Here is a 9,133-nt window from a genome sequence, read left to right as displayed (position 1 = left end):
GGAGCGAGAGTCCAACTACGACACACTTGTTTAGTTTTTTACTGCGTTTGTTAATTTCAGTTTTTTCCATGCCTGCTCACTTTCCAGCTCTTTTTAATGACTCTTTTTCCAGGCACATCCACTTCCCACTTCCTGCGTTCGCAGGCCCTGCCCAGCGCCCCTCCCAGGACCAACTTAATGGAGGTCGCAGTGTGGCTCCATTGAGTAGGCCCTTTGTGACATCTCCCCCCCCTTGATGCTTCGCTGCCTTCCTGATTACTGAATTGTTCACTTTGTTATTGTCTTATTGTGCTCAACTTTGTTTAACTCATCTTTGTTTAATCTTGTTTAACTTGTTTAGTTTTGGACTATCTTTATTAATTTCTGTTGGTTCTCCGCCTTTTCACTTTCCTGACATTTTTCCAGCTGCTTTTTCTTGCCACAACTCCTTCCAACTTCCCTCCCACACAGGACCCGCCCATCGCCTCCCAGCGCCTCTCCCTCCTCCCAGGTCCCACTTAATGGAGGCTGCAGCACAGCCCCATAGCGGGTGTGTGCTGTGGGCGTGCCAAGGGTGGTCCAAAGGCAAGCCCGTGTGCACCCATCAGTGCCTGGAATGCGCACAGTTTTTCCATAACATGCCGATGCACTGACACTGAGCTCCTAGCCGTGGACCCCAGACTCTGCAACAACTGCTGCTGCACTGCTCCATGATCAAGGTAGGACCTTTTATCTGCCAGCACTGTCTCTTCTCCTGCAACACCGGAGCACCCACACACACAGCGACCATCACCATACCAACCATGTAAACCATGACTGCTTCTGCTTCACTGCCTCTTGCTCAGCATCCAATCACTCCGCAAGCACGCTACTTAGATCTAGAACACCATCACCTCCTTCACCCTTGACATAGTCTTCCTCACCGAGATCTGCCTTAACCCTGCATCTAGTTCCAACATTACCTCATCAACTCCAGATGGCTACAGGATAGCACACCATGGCCACATCAACAAACACGGAGGTGGAATTACCATCATCCACAAAGAAACCATCCAGTGCACCACAGCCACAGACGACACCACCCCAATCATGGAACACCTCAATTTCCAACTCTAAATGGACAGCAAAACACCATCTGAGGCACCCTCGCCTACAGACCTCCAGGACCACGCCCTAGTTTCTGCGATGCTGTCCCTGAATTAATCGCCCTGTTTGCCATCACCTCCAAACACATCTACCTCAGAGACCTGAATTTTCACCTCAACAATGCCAACCCCGCCACCGCCTCAAAAGCATGAACAACATTGGTCTCACGCAACTAGTCACTGACCCACACACTATGCAGGGCACACTCTCTACCCCATCTTCACGGCCAGTGACAGTCAAGCACAGCCCTGTCACCGGGCTCACCTGGACAGACGACGCCATCGTCCACTTCACCATCACAAGATCCCACAACACCACCACCAAGCCTCCCAGCAACTCGCACCACAGCTGGAACAAAGTATCAGAGATCCAGTGGGCCACCGTCCTCAACACCTCCAACCCTGACACCGCAACCAACCTAGAACAGGCTGTCAAGAACTCCTCTGCCTGGATCACCGATTGCGCTAACAGAGTCACCCCCGTCAAGCCCAAGAAACTCATGAGACCCACCAAACAGGCCAGTTGGTACCCTACAGAACTGAGAACCAGGAAACGCAACTGCAAGCGACTAGAAGGGAAATGGTGCACCAGCAAGGAAGCCACAGGTCGTGCCTCAACCAATACCACCAACTACTGAAAGAGACAAAGAGGAGCCCCTTGGCCGACAGCATCAAAGCCAGCTTTAACCACATTAAAGAACTCTTCAACACAGTCAGAGAGTTCTCCAACTCCTCACTCACTAAAAACATCATCACCCCTTCCTAGGAACTCTGCAACACTCTGGCGGACTACTTCCACGACATGATCTCCACCATCTACAAAAACTTCAAACCAACCCACTGACACCCTCAGCCTCCTCACTCTCACAGATGCAAACTCAGATGCTATCTCTGACCACCTGCTCACTGCCTGGGACCAGCTCTCCACACAAAACACCATAGCCATCATGAACTCAGGCCATTCAAGAGCACCCACTGACCACTGTCCCCACCACATTTTGTACTTTGCAAGAGCAAGATGATCAGCAGTGAGCTCACCACCATCTTCAACTCATCCATAAACACTGCCACCTTCCCAGAAGTATGGCAACATGTAGAAGTCAAACCCCTTCTCAAGAAAACTTATGCCAACCCCAGTGAACTCAAGAACTACCATCCCATTTCTCTGTTCTTCTTTCCCACCAAAGTCCTCGGAAAGGCCTTAAAACTGCCAACTCAGAACACCTGGAGACCAACAATCTTCTGGACCACTTCCAGTCCGAATTTCACAATAACCTAAGGACTGAAACCGTCCTGATTGCTGTAGGAAGGTGGCCTCTTTCTAACCTGGTTACCCCGACTTTTGGCCTGTTTGTGAGTATACGTTAGGGTGTTTTTACTGTCTCACTGGGATCCTGCCAGCCAGGGCCCAGTGCTCATAGTGGAAACCCTATGTTGTCAGTGTGTTTGATATGTGTCACTGGGATCCTGCTAGCCGGGACCCCAGTGCTCATAAGTTTGTGCCCTATATGTGTTCCCTGTGTGGTGCCTAACTGTATCACTGAGGCTCTGCTAACCAGAACCTCAGTGTTTATGCTCTCTATGCTTTTAAAATTATCAATGCTTGCTAGTGACTAATTTTACCAATTTTTATTGGCATACTGGAACACCCTTATAATTCCCTAGTATATGGTACCTAGGTACCCATGGTATTGGGGTTCCAGGAGATCCCTATGGGCTGCAGCATTTCTTTTGCCACCCATAGGGAGCTCAGACAATTCTTACACAGGACTGCCACTGCAGCCTGAGTGAAATAACATCCACGTTATTTCACAGCCATTTTACACTGCACTTAAGTAACTTATAAGTCACCTATATGTCTAACCCTCACTTAGTGAAGGTTAGGTGCAAAGTTACTTAGTGTGAGGCCACCCTGGCACTAGCCAAGGTGCCCCCACATTGTTCAGGGCAAATTCCCCGAACTTTGTGAGTGCAGGGACACCATTCCACGTGTGAACTACATATAGGTCAATACCTATGTGTAGCTTCACAATGGTAACTCCGAGCATGGCCATGTAACATGGCTTGGGATCATGGAATTGTCACCCCAATACCATTCTAGTATTGGGGGGACAATTCCATGCATCCCGGGGCTCCAGCATGGGCCCCGGGTACTGCCAAACTAGCTCTCTGGGGTTTTCTCTGCAGCTACCGCTGCTGCCAACCCTCAGACAGGTTTCTGCCCCCCTGGGGCCTGGGCAGCCCAGTCCAAGGAAGGCAGAACAAAGGATTTACTCTGAGAAATGGTGTTACACCCTCTCCCTTTGGAAATAAGTGTTAAGGGCCTGAGAGGAGTAGCCTCTCCTGGCCTCTGGAAATGCTTTGAAGGGCACAGATGGTGCCCTCCTTGCATAAACCAGGCTACACCGGTTCAGGGATCCCCCAGCCCCTGCTCTGGCACGAAACTGGACAAAGGAAAGGGGAGTGACCATTCCCCCGTCCATCACCACCCCAGGGGTGGTGCCCAGAACTCCTCCAGTGTGTCCCAGACCTCTGCCATCATGAATGCAGAGGTGTGAGGGCACAATAGAGACCTCTGAGTGGCCAGTGCCAGCAGGTGATGTCAGAGACCCCTCCTGATAGGCTCTTACCTGGTTAGGTAGCCAATCCTCCTCTGAGGGCTATTTAGGGTCTCTCCTGTGGGTTTCTCTTGAGATAACGAAGGCAAGAGCTCACCAGAGTGCCTCTGCACTTCTCTCTTCGACTTCTGCCAAGGATCGACCGCTGACTGCTCCAGGACGCCTGCAAAACTGCAACAAAGTAGCAAGAAGACTACCAGCAACGTTGTAGCGCCTCATCCTGCGAGCTTTCTCGACTGTTTCCTGGTGGTGCATGCTCTGAGGGCTGTCTGCCTTCACCCTGCACTGGAAGCCAAGAAGAAATCTCCCGTGGGTCGACGGAATCTTCCACCTGCTAACGTAGGCACCAAACTTCTGCATCACCGGTCCTCTGGGTCCCCTCTCATCTTGACGAGCGTGGTCCCTGGGACACAGGAGCTGGATCCAAGTGTCCCCGACAGTCTGGTGGCCCTTCTGTCCAAATTTGGTGGAGGTAAGTCCTTGTCTCCCCACACCACACAGTAATCCTGTGTACTGCAGCTGCTAGGGCTTCTGTGTACTTTTGCAAGACTTCCTTCGTGCACAGCACAGCCCAGGTCCCCAGCACTCCGTCCTGCATTGCCCAGGATGCTGACTTGGACTCCGACTTCGTGGGACCCCCTTTTGTTGTGCTGAGACGACCGCTGTGCTCAGATCTTCTGAACGCCTGTACAGGTGCTTCTGCGGGTGCTGCCTGCTTCTGCGTGGGCTCTCTGTGTTGCTGAGCGCCCCCTCTGTCTCCTCCTCCAAGGGGCAACCTCCTGGTCCTTCCTGGGCCCTGGCAGCGCCCAAAACATTCAACCGCGACTCTTGCAGCTAGCAAGGCTTGTTTGCAGTCTTTCGACGTGGAAATGACTCTGCATCCTTCAGCATGCCGTGGGACATATTCTGACCAAAGGAGATGTTCCTGGCACCTTCCATTGTTGCAGAATCTTCGGCTTCTTCCACCCGGAGGCAGCCCTTTTGCACCTTCATCCGGGGTTTAGTGGGCTCCTGACCCCCCCCCCCTCAGACACTTGCGTGACTCTTGGACTTGGTCCCCTTCCTTTGCAGGTCCTCAGGTCCAGGAATCCGTCTTCAGTGCTTTGCAGTCAGTTGTTGTCTTTGCAGAATCCCCTATCTCGACTTTACTCTCTTTCTGGGCTAGTAGGGTAACTTTACTCCTACTTTTGAGGGTCTTTCTTGGGGTGGGGTATCTTGGACACCCTTAGTGTTTTCTTACACTTCCAGTGACCCTCAACACCCTACACTAGGCCTGGGGTCCATTCGTGGTTCGCATTCCGCTTTTGGAGTATATGGTTTGTGTTGCCCCTAGTCCTATTGTCTCCTATTGCATTCTGTTGTGTTCTACAGTGTTTGTACTACTTTCCTAACTGTTTACTTACCTGATTTTGGTTTGTGTGTATATTTTCTGTATTTTACTTACCTTCTAAGGGAGTATATCCTCTGAGATACTTTTGGCATATTGTCACTAAAATAAAGTACCTTTATTTTTAGTAACTCTGAATATTGTGTTTTCTTATGATATAGTGCTATATGATATAAGTGGTATAGTAGGAGCTTTGCATGTCTCCTAGTTCAGCCTAATCTGCTCTGCTATAGCTACCTCTACCAGCCTAAGATGCTAGAACACTACGAATCTACTAATAAGGGATAACTGGACCTGGCACAAAGTGTAAGTACCACAAGGTACCCACTATAAGCCAGGACAGCCTCCTACAATTGCTGCCACTGACAACATCAGAACCCTCCTCAAATGGGTAGAAATGGCGACCCTCATCCCCCTCAACCTCCCATCAGCATTCAACACTATATCCCACAACACCCTTATCACCTTATCAAGAGGCTTGATCACATCGTAATCCAAGGAGACACCCTGAAATTAATCGCATTCTTCCTAACGGAAAGAACCCAGAGAATCTACCTACCACCTACCACCTTTCACCTTGAAACCTAAGAACATCACCTGCGATCTCCCTCAAGGCTCGCCCTACACTGTTCACCATCTACATGTCCCTCTTGGCCAACATCGTATGAATATCATATCCTACACAGATGACACCCAGCTCATCCTCTCAGTTTTAGAAGACCCTTCCACCATGAAGGCCACCTTCTGCAGGTGCATGACTGGCATCGCCGACTGGATGAATAACAGCTGCCTATACCTCATAACAGACAAAACAAAAGTGCTGATCTTTGGGAACAACACCTCCCTGTGGAACGACTCCTGGCTGCCTACTGAACTAGGACCCGAACCCACACCGACAGACCATGCTTGCAACCTTGGGATCACCCTAGACAGCAAGCTTACCATGAAAAAACAGATCAATGCAGTCTCTTCCACCTGCTTCCTCACTCTTCGCACGCTGCGTAAGATCTTGAAATGGCTCCCCGTCGACACCAGATGAACTGTCACTCAAGCCCTAGTCACCAGCTGGTTGGACTAAGGCAATGCTCTCTACGTAGGACTCACAACCCACCTACTGAAGAGCCTACAGACCATACAGAATTCAATGGCCATACTCGACCTTCCCAAACTGACCCACACCACCCCCACATCAAGAAGCTCCTCTGGTTCCCCACTCAGAAGAGATGTCCATTTAAGGTGCTCATCCACACCCACAAGGCCCTTCACAATCAAGGAGCAGCATACAAAAAGCACCGCCTCAACTTCCAACAACCCTCCAGATACCCAAGCTCTGCTTCCCTCTCCCTTACACATACACACACACCCCCTGTCTGCCGAAGCAACAATGGAGGACGCTCCTTCTCCTACCTTGCGGCGAAATCCTGCAACGACGACCTCCTTCTCCTAGGAACTTTATCCTCTCTTCTGAAATTCAGGAAAGGAATTAAGACCTGGCTGTTCAACTTAACCTCTTAGCAGCTATGTTCTCAGTGCCTGGATACCCTTGTCAGTGATTATCCGTGCTCTATAAATACTGTTTGATTGATTGATTGATTGGGTCTAGGAATCACGCTGGTGATAATACTAATTGTGGAACTCAAGGCAAATTCTGTGTTAAGTGCAAAAAAAAGTAAATTTTACAACATCTGCAGAAGTTCCAAATCATTTTTGAAGGTTAATAGTTAGGATTCTGCTTTAGAGAATTGTTCTGTTGATTTGTCTGGTTCAGTGCTCACCATAGGTGTTGTCACTGATGTCAGGAAATCCTTTGTGAGGTCACCCTTTGCTTTTAAGCTCACGCTAATCATGCTATCTGAGTCAGGTGCTCCCATTACCATCATTTCTGATTCTTTTTTCTTTTAACAGAGAGGGGAGCAGATCACTCCCCTACAACTCCTGATGTTCACTGCATGGTGTACGGGGAAGTGGACACTGATAAGCATAGCTATTTTACAGACAGCCCAGCATGTCTTGGTTGCATCATCACCACTAAAATGTATGTAGAGAGGAAGGGTTGACTCACAGTTGCCTGGCAGAATTCCACCAAGTTCGGCCTCATGCTTGTAACTGGTGCTGACCCACTAGTCAGGGTCTGATTCTCTTACACACACATTTCACAAATTTCCTGACACCAGTAATGAGAAAATCGTGGTTATCAACAAAGGTGCACACAATATAAGAGTAAAGAGAAATGCCATTCCTGTGGCACATAAGGTTAGACCTGTTCTGTTGAGTGCTGGGAAAGAACTCAGACAATTGCTTATCAAGCTGCCGATGGCATCATCCAACCAACCAACTCAGCTGAACGGGTCATCCCAGTTGTTATTGTGTACAAGAAATAAGACAAGGTTCGCCCCTGTGGAGATCTTCGGACATTAAACAAAAATATTCTCATTGATTCTCACCCATTGCCAAAGCATATGTGCTCTTAGACAACTTAGGATAAGCCAAATTCTTCACCCTGACTGACCTGAGGTGTGCCTGCCACTAAATTCCTTTAGCCCCAGAATTTCAATAATGAACCGCAATCATCACACCATTTGGTGCTTAAAAGTGCTGTAGATGACCTTTTGGCTTAGCATCAGCTACCAGTGTTTTTCTTATAAAATGATGGCCACTATTTTAATGAATATAACTGAAGCACAGGCCTTTCCGAATGATGCACTGATTTTTGCCAACAGCATACACAGATTTAATACTCTTGACAGAGTTCTTACTGTTTTCAAGCAATACTGTATCACTTTACAATGTGACAAATGTAAATTTTTAGCACAAGACGTCGACTATCAAGGTCGCACTATTAGTGAAAAAGGTATACAACCTAAACGTTCCTTAGTCAAAGCTATTCAGGGCACAGATGCACCCAGGGACAAGAACACTGTTTGCTCCTTTTTGGGTCTCAGTGAATGTTATTTACAATTTGGGCAAGGCTATGCTTTTATTGTACAGCCTCTTTGCAACCTATTTAGAAAGGGGGAAAAGTTTGGTCAGACCATGTTGATAAGGCTTTTGCCCTGACACCTTTCATGGATGGTAACAAATGTTTGTTGGTGCCCGTCAGATTGAGCAAGGAGTTATTCTGTCCCAATTTGTAGACAGCAAAGCGTGTACCATCGCTTTTGCTCTACGCTTCCTCAAACAATCTGAATCTACCTACAGCTCTATTGTACAGGAAACACTTACATGCTGTTGGCTGTAGAGAAATGTAAAACTTTCCTGTGAGGTACACACTTTCATCTCTACATCGATCACAAAACACTGTTACGTCTTCTTAACCTATGCTGGTGTTAGTAGATTACATATCAAAATAGGTGTACTTTGAATTCACACTGGTACCCAACATTAATGCTGTTATTACATTTCGTTTTTGTTACATTTCTACAAAGGATTTTTATAAATGAAGGAGCACCGAAAGAACTTCTCTTTTTATATCCATGCAAATAAAAAGTTTCCTTAACTCACATCACATTACACACTTACACGTTTCTCAATACTCTCCCACCGGGAATGGCCTAGTTTAGAGGATGAACGTGTTTGTCAAGGAAGTGATCCATACTGCTCTTCCAACTGGAGAATATATTGAATCGTTTATTGAGACAAAAAAGTTTGGCCTTATCTTGTGACACCATACATCACCACTGGTGGTTCTCTGTTAAAGGTGCTGCACGGCAGAGGCTTTAGGACGAGGGTGTGTCCGGATTGGATCTTAGAGTTAAAAAGTGAATGCACCATGCCTACTCTCTAAACACGATGCGATAGATGCCACCACCAACAGAGTGACTGTGCCACAGTGAAAAACTAATGAAAAACATCATGTCCAAGAGCTCTACTGTAGTGTGGGACACTGGGTCCTTATTAATTTTTTTTAAAAAACAGTAAAGTCAGAAAAGGAGAAACTAAATTTACAAGGTCAGTACAAGTGGTGAAATTGTCAAAAAGGTCTGTACTCATTTTTAGGAAGCCTT

The sequence above is a fragment of the Pleurodeles waltl genome, chromosome 2_2 (assembly GCF_031143425.1).
Source record: "Pleurodeles waltl isolate 20211129_DDA chromosome 2_2, aPleWal1.hap1.20221129, whole genome shotgun sequence".
NCBI classification, from domain to species: domain Eukaryota; kingdom Metazoa; phylum Chordata; class Amphibia; order Caudata; family Salamandridae; genus Pleurodeles; species Pleurodeles waltl.
Note: the sequence above shows the minus strand (reverse complement) of the source record.